The 15,326-nt window shown below is 44.1% G+C and overlaps 1 protein-coding gene across 10 annotated transcripts in view; it reads left to right on the top strand.

Moving 5' to 3' along the window:
• The window catches only part of HIPK2 (homeodomain interacting protein kinase 2), a 127,998-nt gene that overhangs the window by 42,660 nt on the left and 70,012 nt on the right, over positions 1-15,326 (top strand). The gene's annotated exons all lie outside the window — the stretch shown is intronic.

Raw genomic sequence — 15,326 nt, 5'->3', positions numbered from 1 at the left:
CCTTAATCCTAAACTGGGATGGCTCTTAGAATGCCTTGTTGTTGACAAAAAAAATGTTATACTAACCTCTTGGAATTTACTTGCATTCAAAACCATTGTATATTTGTAAGTAACCACAGAAACTTTGTAAAAACAGAGTTTGCCAGTAACAATTTAGAAGGCCTTTCACCTCTGGCAGTACTTTGTTCTCTTTGGGACTTTTTCCAGAAGAGGGGATGAATCTGGAGAAGCCACATTTTCTTTCCAAGTCAATGCAAGTAGGCTCTTGGTTTCAGGAAGACCTTAACCTAAAAATCAGTACATATTTCAGTTGTGTCTTATAGTCTTTCTTCATATGTGAAACCAGGGACTTTACAAGAATAAGGTAGCTCACAGGAAAATTGTATGGATGCAGAAGATGCTTTATAAAGGAGTAGTTTTCACACAGGCTGTGGAGGTTTCTAGAGTCAATGAGAGTATTCTGTCTGGTATCTTGTCAGCTCTGCTCCAGGCAAGTGAGGAGCCTGTCCAGGCTAGAACATACTTTTCTCCATGTGGGAAGCTGTTGGTAGGGATGAATGAGTATTGTCAGTAATTTGGTATTGGACAGAGGACCTGTTGTGGAGTGTCAATTCCCACTCACAGTGCTTTTAACTACAGGTATGGTATGTTCTAGGATAGAGTTCTGACTTTTGTGTAGGTGTGCCTGAAGCAAAATGTGTAAACCAGCCATAACCCTCTTCAGTCTGTAGAGCAGATTCAGCAAAGCAGCTTCTTTTCATAACCTCTAGGAGGTCATCCTTTCTCTTTGTCTTGATTCCAGGACACAAACTCTCTCTGTAGATGTTCTCCTCAGACCCTCTCGTCGATACCAGTCAGCTTGACACAACATCCCAAGGACAGAGAAGAGCAATTTTACTGCTTCTTTTAAGGGTCGGGGTAAATGAGGGGTTAGAGTGGGAGATAATTTGTCTTTAGATGACAGCTGAATTTAGAAATATTCATGCCATGTTTTTGTTGTTGCAATTCTGTGAAACAGGGGCAGAGGGAAATTTTTGATCCTTCTTATTGACTGATTTAATGAAAATGAGTCCTGGCAGCATCCACAGCTCATCAGATGGGTTACAAAAAACAGGGTAGTTGCTGTATTTGTAAATAGGAAAGCAATGCTTTATACATGGAGGAGACTGGGGACAAAAAAGTGACAAGAATTGATAGCAGACCCCTTCCAGACTTCATAAACATCGAAGTGGCAAAGCCTACCTGAGCTCTGAGCTTGGGAAGAGTTAATTTTCAGAGGAACAGGAACTTTGACAGTGTAGCAGTGAAGCAGCTGATTTTTATCTGCTTGTCCTTTGCTCTGAAGGAGGCCAGAAAAAAATCCCCACCCCTAATTTAAACCTTGGAAGAGACTTATTAAATGAAATCTTCTACCTGGTGACAGTCCTATCCTCCAGGAGGGACATTTTTCTGTGGTAAATATGCAAAAGCTTTTAGGGTTGCAATTACCTGGCATTCTAGAAGAGAAAAAAAAAAGAAAAAGATAATACAGGCATTTTGTTGTTGAGTTATCTGTGATTCTGCATTAGCAGCCTAGGTCCTAGCTGAAAGACAGAAGGGGCAGCCAAAATGAAATATGTGACAGAAAGCAGAAATGAAAGAGAAAAATGGTTCATTCTCAGCGACAAACAAGGAATATTTTTTGTGGCAGTCTCTGGGGAGGAAAAGGCTTGATAGAATTTGCTTTTTAAATTTTAAATGTTATTCCTGCCCGGTCAGAATTTGCAGCTTTTAGATAATAAGTTCTGTCTGTCTAATTCCTCCCTTGTTTTCCATGCCTGAATTGATGGGAGGAGTGGAAAAGGGGCAGCAGCTCACCGGGAAAAAAAATAAGAAAAATCTCATTGGGTTGAATTACATCAGCAGGGGTCTGCTGATGAAGCTAAATTCAAGTCATGAGGAAAATTTATATTCTTTTTCATTTTTCTGGTGGAGAAAAGTACAGCACAGAGAGTAAAGACCTATTCCACTCCAAAGTGGAACTTCTGTACTAGAGGAAACACAGAGCTTTATAAAGATTTCATGTGTCTTCCATTTAATTTACACTTGTTTTGCTTGCTAGAGTATGAAAGACAAGGGGATAACTTCAAGAAATGGCACATTTAAACTGAACATGAAGGAAAAGCTTCCTCAGAATAAAACCTCTCAGCCTCTAAGCAGGCATGCCAAAGAAGTGACAGAAGCCCTGTGCCCCCATGCATTTAAGAAAGAACAAGGCAGTGTGCTGGGGATTATAATGTAGAGGTCAGCTCTCGGCTGGAGATTTTTTATCATGGGCTTTTGGGACCAAATTTTCAGGCTGTGCCCAGTGTGCTCATATTTTATTAACAACTTGCTTTTCCTTTTTCCTCTTTTTCTTTTTTGTTTTTTTGGTTTTTTGTTTTGTTTTTTGTTTGGTTTGGTTTTGGCTTTTGGTTGGGTTTTTTTTGTTGGTTGGTTGGTTTGGTTTGGTTTAACACTGGTCATCAATGTGATGGCCAAATCCTTCCAAGTGAGGAGAGCTGTGTGGGATCCTGCTCATTTTCAGAGCAATATAAGACTTTTCCTCTTCTCTAAATGACAGGCCTATTTTCATCTCCTGGAGGTAGAAGACAAAACTCCAAGCTCTTTCTTGATCCGTATCTGCACAGCCCAGCATAAGCTAAGAGAGTTCTAGGGCTGCTTGCAGACTTTACCTGAGCAATTCACTGTTGCTGTCATGTAACCTGACCTGAAGATGACCTGGATCCCTCAGACCAGTTTCTTGTGAAAGGAACAGATTTGGTATCACACAGGTGGTACAGTTCAAGGGCTCTTGCTGGGCACCTCAGTATCAGAACCACTCTGTCCCACCATGTATATTTCTCTGTGGGAGGACCTGGAGGGAGAGCCAGTGCTGTCTGGAAGGATCTGGAGATATTTCTCCCTTGCTCCTGACTGCAGAGGAGCCTGAGAGAGGAAGGACACAAATAGCTAAGGAGGGCCTTACAGGAGCTCTCCCTTGCTGCTGGGAATCCCTCTCCTGGAGGGGAGCAATTGCAGGGCAATTAAAGGACAGCATCACAGCCATTGAGAGAGCTTTAACTCCTGGTCCTCAGTACTTTACTAAAAGGGGAATGACCTCAGAGCAGACTCGGATCCAGGGGTACAGTTCTTTCTTCCAGCTGGCTGACACTGCCCATGGTCACCTCCCCCCATCTCAGATGGCTGTGCAGCTCCCCCTGCTCCAGCACCAGGAGGCCATTCAGGGCTTTTCCCGCCCACCCACTGTTGGGCAGCTCCTCCTGCTGATGCTCCAGACAAATCAGAGATTTTGTCAGTGCTGTGGTCAGAATTGTCATCTAAAAGGAGGAATACTGTGAAGAGGATCAGCCTCCTTCCTCCCACCGGTCTTCAGCCCATGGTACAAAACTCCCGTGTCTCATGTAGCATCCTTAGCCCCCGTGGACCTGGTTGGTGGCCATCTAAGCATTCCCCATGTTTGGCACAGTGGTCCCAGCCTGCTCCCAGTGACTAGTCCTTCATCTTGTCACTTACCCCCAGCTGAGTTCGCCTGTCTGATCAGTGACCCTTCATGGAGGTATGTGGTGATGGAGCTGTGGCCTAGAGGTGGGAGTTTCTTCTGCAAAGAACTGAAGCTGCTGGTGGAGGGCTTCCCAGCTCAGGTCACAGTGCAAGAGCAGGGCTTTTTCAGCTGGCAAAATTTTAGCCAGACACACTAAGGCTAGAAATGAAGCCCTGTTCACAGAGCAACCGATCAAAAAGCTGTGACGGCCGCAGTATCTGTGTGGGGTTTTATCTTTTCCTTTTCTTTTTTATGCTGCAATTTGAAGAGAAGACCATTGAGGTAGGCCTTGTGATCCCTGATTTGCAAGACCAGAGAGATCCCTTCTGCACTGATAATCTATGTGTGAATAGCTTCCTAAGAAAATCTGCATCCTGAGTTGCAGGCTCAGGCTGCAACAGGCACCCCCTTTGTTAGAGCCCACACTCATGTACCCAGGTGGAAGAGGTTGCTACCTAGTGTTGCACCTCACAGATGAGTGTATCTCACAAATTATATATCTCACATAATCACTTTTATGAGATTTAAGTCTTTTAGATTTTGCAAAATACTGGAGATCCAGAATAATGGCTGTCACTCCTGCACTATTAGCAGATAAATGTAGGTTTTGTTGCTTGTTTTCAAAACACGCTTTGGTGTATGTAGTGTGTCTGGCCATGGGGTGAGGTGTCAGCTTTGTAGGTAAATGCCCTTAGATTAAATGTCTGGATAACAGAGAATTGCAACTGAGTGTAAGTTTGAAAAAGTCTTTTTACCAGTCTTGTTGAAATCTCTACAAGAAACAGGTGGGCATGAAGTCCTTACACGCATGTTGTCTGCTGCCCGGAGTGCCAGAGAGAGCACATTGTGGGGCTGTGTGCAGGTGGTGTTATAACTGGCTGTACATGCTTAGCTGGATGAGTGTGTGTCCACAGGGATGCAGGGGACTAAACTGGGTCCCTCTTCTCCATCTTGCCACATGTGAACATGGTGTCATGGCAGGTTACAGTCCTCTAGCTGTGCTGACTGGGAGCCAAAGCAAAGCAGATTCCTGAACAACGTTAGGAACTCTTCCCCATCGTGTGACTCAGAGCAGGCATCGCTCTGGCCAAAACTGCTCTGTAAATGAGGCAGAAGTAAAGGCAGCCAGGGATAGGCTGTGCTTATTAGTTTACTCACTGAATGGGCATCTGTTCTGTCCCTGTGTAACAGTGTTACTGCACTTACATTTCAAAATCTTCTGCCATTCCAGACTTGCAGAAACATCTCTATCTTAGACTGTACTGCTTTTTACTGTGGGAACCTCGTTTTTCTGCCAGCCTGTTTCAGTCCTACTTGAAACATTCACTGCTTTACTGAGTTTTGCCTCTCTGAGGTGAAATGCAGGGGTAACTAGGTGGTTTTGAGGAGGAATGTTTCTTCTGGGGACTGGAGTGAAACCAACAAGGTTGTTGCTGAAGTTGAAGCTCAGTTTCACTTTGTGATGATCATACCTGGTAGTGCTACAGGTTTGCAGTACAGGCAGTACATTATAGAAGACTTTGTGGAGGAAAGCAGATTTCAAGCTGTTCTATTCTAAACAATTCTTTAGTTCTTTCCCAAGGATATGTGCCATTGTTGGTCTGATTTTTAACCAAAATTCAGCAAAATTGTTTTTTGCAAAAGCAACATCAGGATTAATTGAATCTCAGTTTCGTTTTATCCAGAGCACGGAGTCCTGGAAGGGAAGACATTCAACTGAAAACTTTTGACTTTGTCCTGTCTGCATGATAGTCAGGCCAGGCTAGTTTTTGGCTATAAAAAACTCAAGCAAACTTAGTTCCTTGCGAAGTTTCTTTGTATATAAATCGCCCCAGACCAGGGATAGTAGACCAGTGTTGTGCCCATGATGCATCCAGTAGAACATGCACACTGTATATTTCAAAATAACTCCCTTTCTAGGGTCTAAAGCAGAAAAGCCTATATTTTAGCCTAAACAATCTCTGCAGATCAGAGCCTCCATAGGATTTTTTTTCACAGAAACCTTACCATTTCCTTAGGTGTTCTTGATTTTGCTTTGAGCAGACATGCCAGCTCCTCCTTTATCTTGTTAAAATTAGTGATCTGCCCCTTTCCCTGTGATGCCACAACATCTCCCTGCCTGGCTCCAGCAGGAGATGATGGCCTCACTCCAGGAGTAGCCCTGCATCCCTGTGCAGTCAGAAGGTGCTGTCACAGGAGGGCTTTGTTTATTAATTAACCAAGTGTATACAATATGCCCAGTGATGTGCCTCCAGGCCCAAGAATATTTCCAATAAGGAGCTGTTTGTAAGGAATCTGACAGGGGGACTTTGCCCAGCAAAAAGAAGTTGTCAGTAGCCTGAGGAGGGGGATAAGTCTTGTACTGCTTCCATTTGGCTTGTTCATGTCTGAGTAGTGGAAAATTAAATATCTCAACGGAGCACTGGGCCAGTGCCTTCAGTCCTGTCTCCCAAAACAGCTCTTTTACAGCAAAGGTGGGGGACAGTAATTACTCCTCCTGCTGATTTAGTTTTGTCTTGGTGGCTATAAAGGAAGGAACCTGTGTGTCCACACGCAGGGCTTAATCTGCCAGGGATGCTGTGGATCAGAGACAAGTGCATGAAAGGTAGCCAGAGGCAGGTACCAGGGTGGAAGCACTGGTTTTCCATCAGCTGGTGCCACCCCATGGGTGAGGGGCTCTGATCCTCACCAGTCAGCTGGAGCTGCAAAACCTTCTTCTCTACTCCAGTGAGGTAAAACATCACAGGGAACCAGCTGGCCAAGTCCCATTAATCACAGATTATGAATAATAATAACAGTAAAATTAAAATATGTTTTGGCTGTCACACTAACCATTAGTTGTTGGAACAACCAGAAACCCTAAGAACACCCTGAAATCTGTGCATTGTGGACACCTGTTTACTATACCCTTCGTTCCCATATTGCTTTTCCTCTTTTCATCACTGTTAAGAGATACTTGCACAAAAAAGTGTGTTTATTTCTTAGGAGTTCCTAATTTCCAGCTGTTTCTTTTCCATGCTTCAAATTAGGTTCTCCTGTTAGCAGATGTGGAAAGGGGATAGGATTGCCAGTGTGACCAGTGCAAGCAGCAGGATGATGGTCTCAGGTGAGGGGATGAGCACTGGGAACGGGTGCACTGCTGAACAAAGAACCCTCTTTTAGGAGAATGACAGTTGTGCAAAAGAGCAAGCAAAGCACAGGGGAAAGAAGGAAAACAAATTTGCTTTATTTAAAAAAAGAGCATTTTCCCAAGGCTGCCCCTGCTTTCAAGCATTTCCATGATCCCCACAGAGGAAAAGGGAGCCCTCTGGATGCAGGCAGCCCCATCCACTCAGTGCCTCTGCCTGTGGCCTGGGCAGGGAGGCAGGAGAGGGGGAGTGAGAGCAGAGCTGTGACAGCAGGGCTCAGGGTTCAACCACCAGCTCGGACACAGATGTCCTGCCCCTCCCTGGGGCATCTCGCTTCACCCATCTCCATATCAGTTGTGACGGAACATGACTTTGGAGAACAGTATTCCTCTTTTCCCTCCATGCCACTCCCTCTCCTCCATAACTTTCCTTTTAGGCACACCTAACCTTCATGGGCATTCCCACCACCCAGCACTTTGCAGTGCACTTTGAGCCTGGAGCTCAGTTCCCTGAAAGCAACACTGGTTTGGAAACAAAACACACTTCAGATGTGGCTGAGCTGTTTTTCTTGTCTGTTTTCAAGAAGGCTTGCAGAGAGGAGACAGCATGCAATAAGACTCCATTACCTGTCTTGGTACCCTGACCTGATGTCATCTGAGTACTCCTGACATAAACATCCATGTACTCTGTTTTTTTCTTTAAAACTCAATGCTGAATCCTAAACTAATCCATAAATTATCTACACTCACTGCCAAAGTCATTTCAGTAATGCTAGGAGGATCAGTAAGAGCCTTAGAAGTCCCAGTCTTCTCATTTGCAGGTTGGCCACAGGTGTTCTTGTGTGAAGGGTTTTTTGTTGTGTTTCTTTTGGGTTTTTTTTTTCTCTTGCTACAGTCTCTCTTACACGATCACCAAAACAAGCCTGTCACAGGATTTCCTGCTATTTTTCTTCTCTCAAGCTTTACAAGCACAGCAAGTCCCTTTAAGGCTGCAGCCTGGTGAAATGAAGTGAAAAATCAAGGTCACTCTTATATTTACTGTACCAGGGCAGGTCTGAAACAGCTACAAATGGCTAGCTTGTTTTACTTAAAAAGAGCTATTTACTTAAGAGAAATCAAAACCCTCCTATTGCAACTATTGGCTGTAGCCCTTGAGACTCCATCCCTGTAGTACATAAAAGACATACTGTCTTTTGGTAAAGATATACCTATGCTCAGGCCAGGGGCTGGGAAATAGGCAAGCTCAGTATGGTGACAAGCATGTGAGTGACAGTCCAATGAGGGGGATAGAGCCCGGGCTGGCTGCAGTCAGAGTCTGCTGTTTGCACGTATATGAAAGATAAAGTTTGGTCTCCATTCCTAGTTGCTTACTTCTGCGGTTTTGTGTTTGCTCTCCTTCCTCTCCTCCCACTCAAGTCGCTTCCTCACAAAGCACAAAGGAAACGGAGTGGGGAAAGGGTGCTGGGGTTTTTTTTCATCTCTGATGACAGAACAGCAGCAGCTGCTCAGTGGAGCAGTGGTGTAGTGACCCACAGATGTTATTACAGCAATAGGTGGACAGTGAAGGAGAATGCACTGGAGTGACACACTGGAGTATGATTTTCCATGTCTTCTTCCACTTATTTCAGTGCATGATTTGGTCAGGGAGTAGCTAGCTAAGGGCAGTGGTAGGTGCTGAGAAGCAGAATGAGGGGAGAGGGGTTGTTGGTGTGAGATCAGTACTCCAAGTGTGAAAATAAGAAGAATTACGAGCAGCGAGATTCATCATCTGCACTCCCCAGTCTGAAAAAGCAGCATTAGCAACACAGTTTGCACAGGATTTCAGGGATGCTTTGCTCAAGTACCATGTATTTAAATCCTGTCAGGCTTTTACCTCGCCCTGTACATTTGCTCACTGCAGGCAAGAGATTTAAGTGTAACATGGAAGAAGCTTACTGTGTATGTCTGTGCATTCATTAGGTTCACACATTTTAGGCCCCAGTACAGTGGGACTGAAAAACTGTGTTACACTAAAGAGCATTTTCTGATTGGAAAGTGTTTCTGCTCTGCTGCTTATTGGCAGTAAGGTTAGAAAAATGACTAACGTTGGTTTATAAGTGAATGAGTCATTACTGGAAAAGAAAAATTACCTTATGACTAAAGATGCTGTGATTCGTATGGGGCTATACATTGCCCCGCTTCAGACCCCTGAACACTGTGATTTTGTCCCTGAAGGGTCTGTCTCAACTTCTCAATCCACTTGCTGCACTTATGCTTCAAGTTAGCCTAAGCTAATGTAAAGGCACCTGATTCTCAGGTGGGGTCTCACTAGCTGCTTCCTTCTCCAGGTCATGCTGGGGAAAAGGAGCAGCTCTTAGGAAGCAGAGAGTGGTTATCTTGTTTGAAAAACCCTAATCTTGTGGCCTGAAATAAGCTGAGTTAGAGCCACAGCTGTTACCTGTTTAAGGGGGAAGGTCAAGTAAATGTAATTTGCTTTTTAGGCCAGGTCATGCAATGGTCATTCTATGGTGCTTTACAAGGAATAAAAATAACAAATAAAATTAAGAAAAAAAGCAGAAGAGAGACATGCATATATATGCTGTGAAAAATTCTCATTTCTAAGAAGAATGAATAGAAACTAAGTGGCTCTGGGAACTGAGTGGAAGAACAGAGGAGAAATCCTCTTACAGGCAGTGGCTAGCTGGAAGTTGCTGTTACCCAGGTAAGGAAAGATGTGGGAGGGAAGAAGATGAGATTTCAGCCTTGTTGTGCTATCTGGAGACTTCAAAACAAGAGATAGTTGATTCCCAAACAGGACAGCGTGCTTTTCTTGCAGTGGGCTGGATGGAAACTAATTGGTGACTCCCTGAGTAACATCTTGACCTGTATCTTCTGCTTATTGAAAGACAGAAGTAAACAAAGCCATTGTTTTACTTGCACAGACATAAGTTATTTTGTGCTGACAGGTTTTCCCTTTATTTTGCTGTGACTGCATGGGATCAGTGCTTGTGTACACATTCAGGTTCTGTTCTTTATCCCTGTCTGCTGGTTTGCATTAGCCAGGGAGTAGCAGTCTTCTGCTTGGTACCAAACCTACTGTATGTTTCCAAATGCTCACATTTAGGGGCAGAGGCAAGGTAGATGTGTGGGATTTGGGTTCAGTCTCACTGAAGTGACTCTGAATCAAAAGCTCTACAGTTCAAAGAGCAGGGTTAACTCTATGTTTTTTGTTGCCAACCACTGCCATTTCTAGCTGGCTTAAAACAGAAGTTCACAATTGTGAGTGTAGGACACCAGGCATGATAAGACATGAAAAGTGCTGAAATTTTTGTAGTGTCATCACTGAACTTTACTTTTGTTGGACAGTTGGGACACGTTGAGGCTCAGACCAGTTTCCAGCTATCTCTGGTGACTTGTGCAACTCCCAAGCCCAGGAAGCTCAGCAGCTGAAGCCTTCAGAGAAGGAGAATTGTCTGTTCCAGTGGCAGATGCATGTGCTCATGTAGAGGCAGACAAGGAAAAGTTAGCAGTGCTTTAGTTAACTTGACACCAGGAGGTGCAGCAGGGTAATGAGTGGTGTTTTAACTGCAGAGGGTATGATTAGATCACTTGGAGTAATACTGCTGAGCAGCACCATGTTTTCTCCCCATCCTCTCCACGCTTAGCTGGAGGTGTCTGTTGCCACGTAGGCCTTACACTGTTCTCCTTGCATCCTGGGTTTTCTGAAGCGGGACCGTGTTTACAGCACCTAACAGGCAAAGATTTTTGTGGCTGAGGCCCTTAAACAAAAGGATAGTAGAGAGTATAATGGTACATGTGACCGTGAGGGCTAGCACGCATGTTAATGTGACAGCTGGTGTACAGAAGGAAAGCTGATGGCCTTTTTTTGGATCCACCCTGGTAAGAATTCTCGTTTCAACTAGTTGCTCCCATGTGGAGCTGTGCACTCAAAAGCAAGTCCAGGGCAGTGGGGTGGAAGTAGTGTCTGATGGATTAAAAAGTTAGAGTTTATTTTGTCTAAGAGTGCTTTACTTACCAGTGGGAGACTGAAAACCGAGAATAATCATCCAAGGGGAAAATTGAGTATTTCTTTGAAGCTCACAACAATGTTTTGAGGGGTAGGTGAAATCTAAAAGGTAAACACTGAGGCTACCTGAATTTGCTGGTTACTATGCTAAAAACATTAATGATAAAATACAGCCAGTTGATTTCAGGAGATAAAAGGAAGTAATGGTGAAAGGCTGAATCAAATCCCAAAACTTTGAGCAATCTCATCCTCTTAATTGTCAAAAGCAAAGCTCCTGCCATTGTTAGCCACATAAATTAGTGGGCTGGATTTTAGAGGGTTGCAAAAGCAGAAGATTGCCATATTGCAGTTTCTAGAAACACTTTTCTGGCTGTCATTTGATAACCTAACTCCTTTTGGCAGGTACCTGAGACACCAGGGAAAGGAAAGGTAGCATGGTTTGCATTCTTCTTAGCAATGCAGATTTGCACACAGAGATGTGGAAGCTCCCAATGTGTATCCCTTTTAAAGGGAGGTCAAAAATGCAGCTTGTGTGTACAATGTATAATTAGCCAGAGAAAGAAAGGCATGTTAACTGGCTTGGAAGATAACATTCTGTCATTTGAATGGATTCTTGTTATTGTCATCAATGTTACTTTCAGAAAAAAAATACGTTGAAATTATTCTTTTTTCTCTATTGTTTAGCTCTTGTTCTCAGCTTTGTTATGGCCACAAGGAGATGATAAAAATGGATTGGCACAAAGTTGGGTTTCCTGTATCATTTAGAATTATGTTTTCAGCCCTTAGCACTTTTGTAGGGTCTGTTCTTCATTTTGAAAATAGCAATAAAAGAGGAGAGAACATAAGAAAACACAATTCTTTTTTTTTTATTTTTAAATGAAATTGTCAGTGCTAGTCTGAACTTTGCCTCTGATCTGTATGAAGTCTCTTAACTGTGCAGTTGGAAGAAAGCAGATACAAAAGAGATATAAAATATCCATGTGCTTCGCGACTTTAGAAGGCAATAAAAAGCCCTCAAAGTCTTGCTTGGTTTTAATCTGTATATTTATGTCTACATAAATCCTTTGGGAATAAACTTTAAACATTTATGTTGGATTTAGAGAACTACCTTCCAGCATCAGTTCCTATGATCTAGCAAAAAAAAACCTAAACTTGAGGTTATGTGAATGGCCCTCTTGGCTTCTAGAGGCATAAGTAGCATTTGCTTTAGCATGTGTTGAATTGCTACTCTAAAATGAGGAATGGTGGTAATGGGTATGAAGTGTTACAGTGTGTTTGCTGTTCCCCTGTGATTAGCAAAGGCATTGGGCATGTATGGAGAGACAGTTCCCATTTTAGGAAAAGGATCAGCCTTCAGTGGTTTGGTCAGGAGCATCCTGTGACGTGCACCTTGAACAAGCCCACGTTTTTAACCTCTTCATCAGAGAGAGGTGAAGAACTGCCAGCTGCTTCTCCACAGCAGCTGAAGAAGCACTTGCTCAAGCAGTGCTTGTCCCACCTGTAAGTTGTCAGGGCATTTTCCTAGCAGCTTGATGCCCTTCTAAGGCTCTGAAGAGCAGCCAAAGTAAACGTTTGAAACAGGTGCAAACCCAGAGCATGAGAGTTTGGTACAGATGGAAGATGAGGATGACAAAAGCCAGAGTTGCTCTAAACAGCTACACCAGCATCTGAACTGCTCCTCTCAGACCAGTTCTACAGTGCAGTCTGATGTGGGGTTGGAGGAGACTCCTTTCCAGTTCAAGGTCTGCTCTTTTAAGCAACTCTGAAGCTCTAGCTCCCAGACACACCCACAGCTTTTACCTTAGCCTGGGGCTGCAGGATCTCATTACTGCCCACAAAATGGCATTTTAAGCCATGTAAGAATCCTCTGTGCAGAATATAACTGTAGTCATTACCTTTGTAAGGAGGCTGTTGCAGCAGTCCAGTGACAGGGCAGAGAGAAGAGGATGCTGCTTGGTTTTCTGCATAAAATGCAGACCTTGTGTATTACACAGATCAAATTGCATGGTAAGTGAGAGCTGGGGGAGTGGAGATGGTTGCAAACTGACTTAAGTTTCCAGAGCCATTGGCACATTCAAGTAGCTTGCAAAATAGCCACTTCTATTATATTCCCCTCCCCTATTTTTTACATTCTGAGAGATCCTAATTGTTGTGTGTTTCCCTTCCACACCAAGAATAGTGTATTTGCTTAATACTGCATTGCCTTGCATAGCTTTTAGGTTATGCTCACAGAATCACAGAATGTTTAGGTTGTAAGAGACCTCCAAGATCATACAGTCCAACCTTTGAGTTGGACCTTTGCTCGAACCTGTAGTATTTGCTGCCATCATGGTTTTCATCAGTGGAAGGGATGCACACTGGGGTACTTTTCTTCATGATGCTTTGAAACATCTTCCATGGTCTCATTGTCCATAACCATGTGCACACACATGCACTTTTCTGGTGAGCCAGGGTTTCTCCATGCTGGTTGATGCTGTGGCGGGCGGGTTGGCAGGTAGAGCTGGAGGGGAGAGAGGGCTGAGGCACTGCAGGGACCACAGTGTGTTAGAAAAGGCAGGAGGCCGCTGTGGCTACAGTCTTGAGCTTGCTTTCCTTGCAGCTGGCACCAGATTTTCCAAGGAGACCTTGACTGACCAGGAGCTTAAAGGCTTTCTTATCTGCAGCGTGACACAGGCCGGTGGCAGCCCGTAATTAATAATGATACTAACCCTCCTTATGCAACCAGGGGATGGATGTCTGACAGTGTTAATATGGTAGTTGCTCAACAACCAAGGCATGTTACAACTAACCAGCTGGGACCAATTATGAAAGCCTCACTAATGCCAGCAAGCACTTGCCTGTTCACATTGTCGGGCTGAAGTTGAAGAGTGACTGCTCTGCAACATGTGAGCAGGCTGGCGGGCAGGTGCTGAATGGTGTTGAGCTGAAGCATGGCCACCTTGACACGCACAGGGTGTCCATGCTCTGGGTACTCGGGAGCTGCAGTGCCCTGCACCGGTATCATCTCCAGCTCATCCTCCCAGATGAGGATGAGGAAGCACCCCTAGGGCTGCAGCACCATCTCTGTCCCCGCTCTGCAGCTTCTCCTACCCCCTCACTGCTGTGCCAGCACCGATGCGTGCAGAGTACCTACTTAGCCACTTGCTATGGTTAGAAAAAGGGGGGAGGAGCGGGGGCTCCTGCTTATGGCTTCCTCATGAATTTTTAGTCACTACATGAAGATTTCAGGAGTGTGCGAATAAAACATAAAATGAAGCGAAAGACTAAGTGGCACTGCACAAAAGGAAAAAAAAAAAAAAGAAAAACAAAACCCAAACAAAACCAAACACAACACTGAATCATTGTCCAAAAGGTGCAGCCATTAGAGTATAATAATAGTTTTTGTGTGCAGTGCAGCTGGGGCCACAGTTGCAGAAGAAAGGTCCTCGGTGACCTGTACGATGGCTCTGTTTGTTTAATGTGCTAAAACAAAGAACTGAAATGCAGACAGAGCCCTTGCAGACACTCGCAGGGCTTCTCTCTTGGTTCCTGTGTCTGTGCCCCCTCTCTCTGCGTGCGTGTCTTCATGCTCCAAATGCAACTAATCACAGCTACGTGCTCTTGGATGCCTTCCGTTGTGTATCCCTTGTGTCTGAGCCCGGGCACAGAATTGCTATTTTTGTAATTTAGAAACTACGACAAATAACGTAAAGTCAAACAGTTACTACTTTATTGTCTGTTTTTGTAATTTGTCCTTCAGAACGAGCTCAGGGTAATGACATTATCCCCACCCCTCCACCCTGACCTCAGTCTTTTTCTATCCATTTAGCAAATACTGCAGCTTGCTCTGTTTTTAATGGGTGGGAATCAATGTGGCTTTTGAAAATGGGATTCTCTCTGCCTGCACAAACAAAATCAATGGTGTTATTGAGCATGTGCAGGGCTGTGTGAACTGGAGGGAGCCAGCAGGGTTTGCCGCTTCAGCGAGGCAGGGGCAGAGCTGTAACTCATATGGGGAGGATCACTCTTTATTTCTCTGTCATTTTGGTAAGGCCTGACAAGCAGCTTGGTACTTTTTTAGAAAGCAGGGCCTAGGGAGTGTTTTTTTCATAAGGTTGATAAGGTTTTTAAGGTGGTCAGCCTGAGGCTGTAAAAATGGGCTAAAACCAGACCGGTTTGAGTGCCCAGTAGCAGGTTTAAGGATCCCAGTAAAATGAGATTTAATCTGAACTCTGCTTTGTTTCAGCACAACTTTAGAGTTGGGTTTGCCCTATCTTTCAGGGCATTCTCACTGTGGCCTGGTCAGAGACCTTTGCTCTTAGAAGTGAGCTTCAGAGGGAGCTATAGCAGCAGGGATTTTTCTTCATTCAAGCTAAGCATTTATATGCAAACAAACAATGGTGGGGAATTTACCTGTTCCTGTTTATCTTTCATGGGGTAATGAGTTTACTAATGCTGAGCTGTTGTGGGAAACTTGACTGGCAGAATTTGTCATGGCCTTGGGATATGGAGGGCAGAGCCGATTACAAATGGATGGTGGTGTCTTTTGGTTTTGTTTGTTTGGGGTTTTTTTATTACTTCTTCAGGGCTGATCTTCAGTTTTAATATTAGCAGGGTTTTATGGTATGGTG

Source organism: Heliangelus exortis, chromosome 1 (genome assembly GCF_036169615.1).
Source record: "Heliangelus exortis chromosome 1, bHelExo1.hap1, whole genome shotgun sequence".
NCBI lineage: Eukaryota > Metazoa > Chordata > Aves > Apodiformes > Trochilidae > Heliangelus > Heliangelus exortis.
This window is presented reverse-complemented; position numbering and strand designations above follow the sequence as displayed.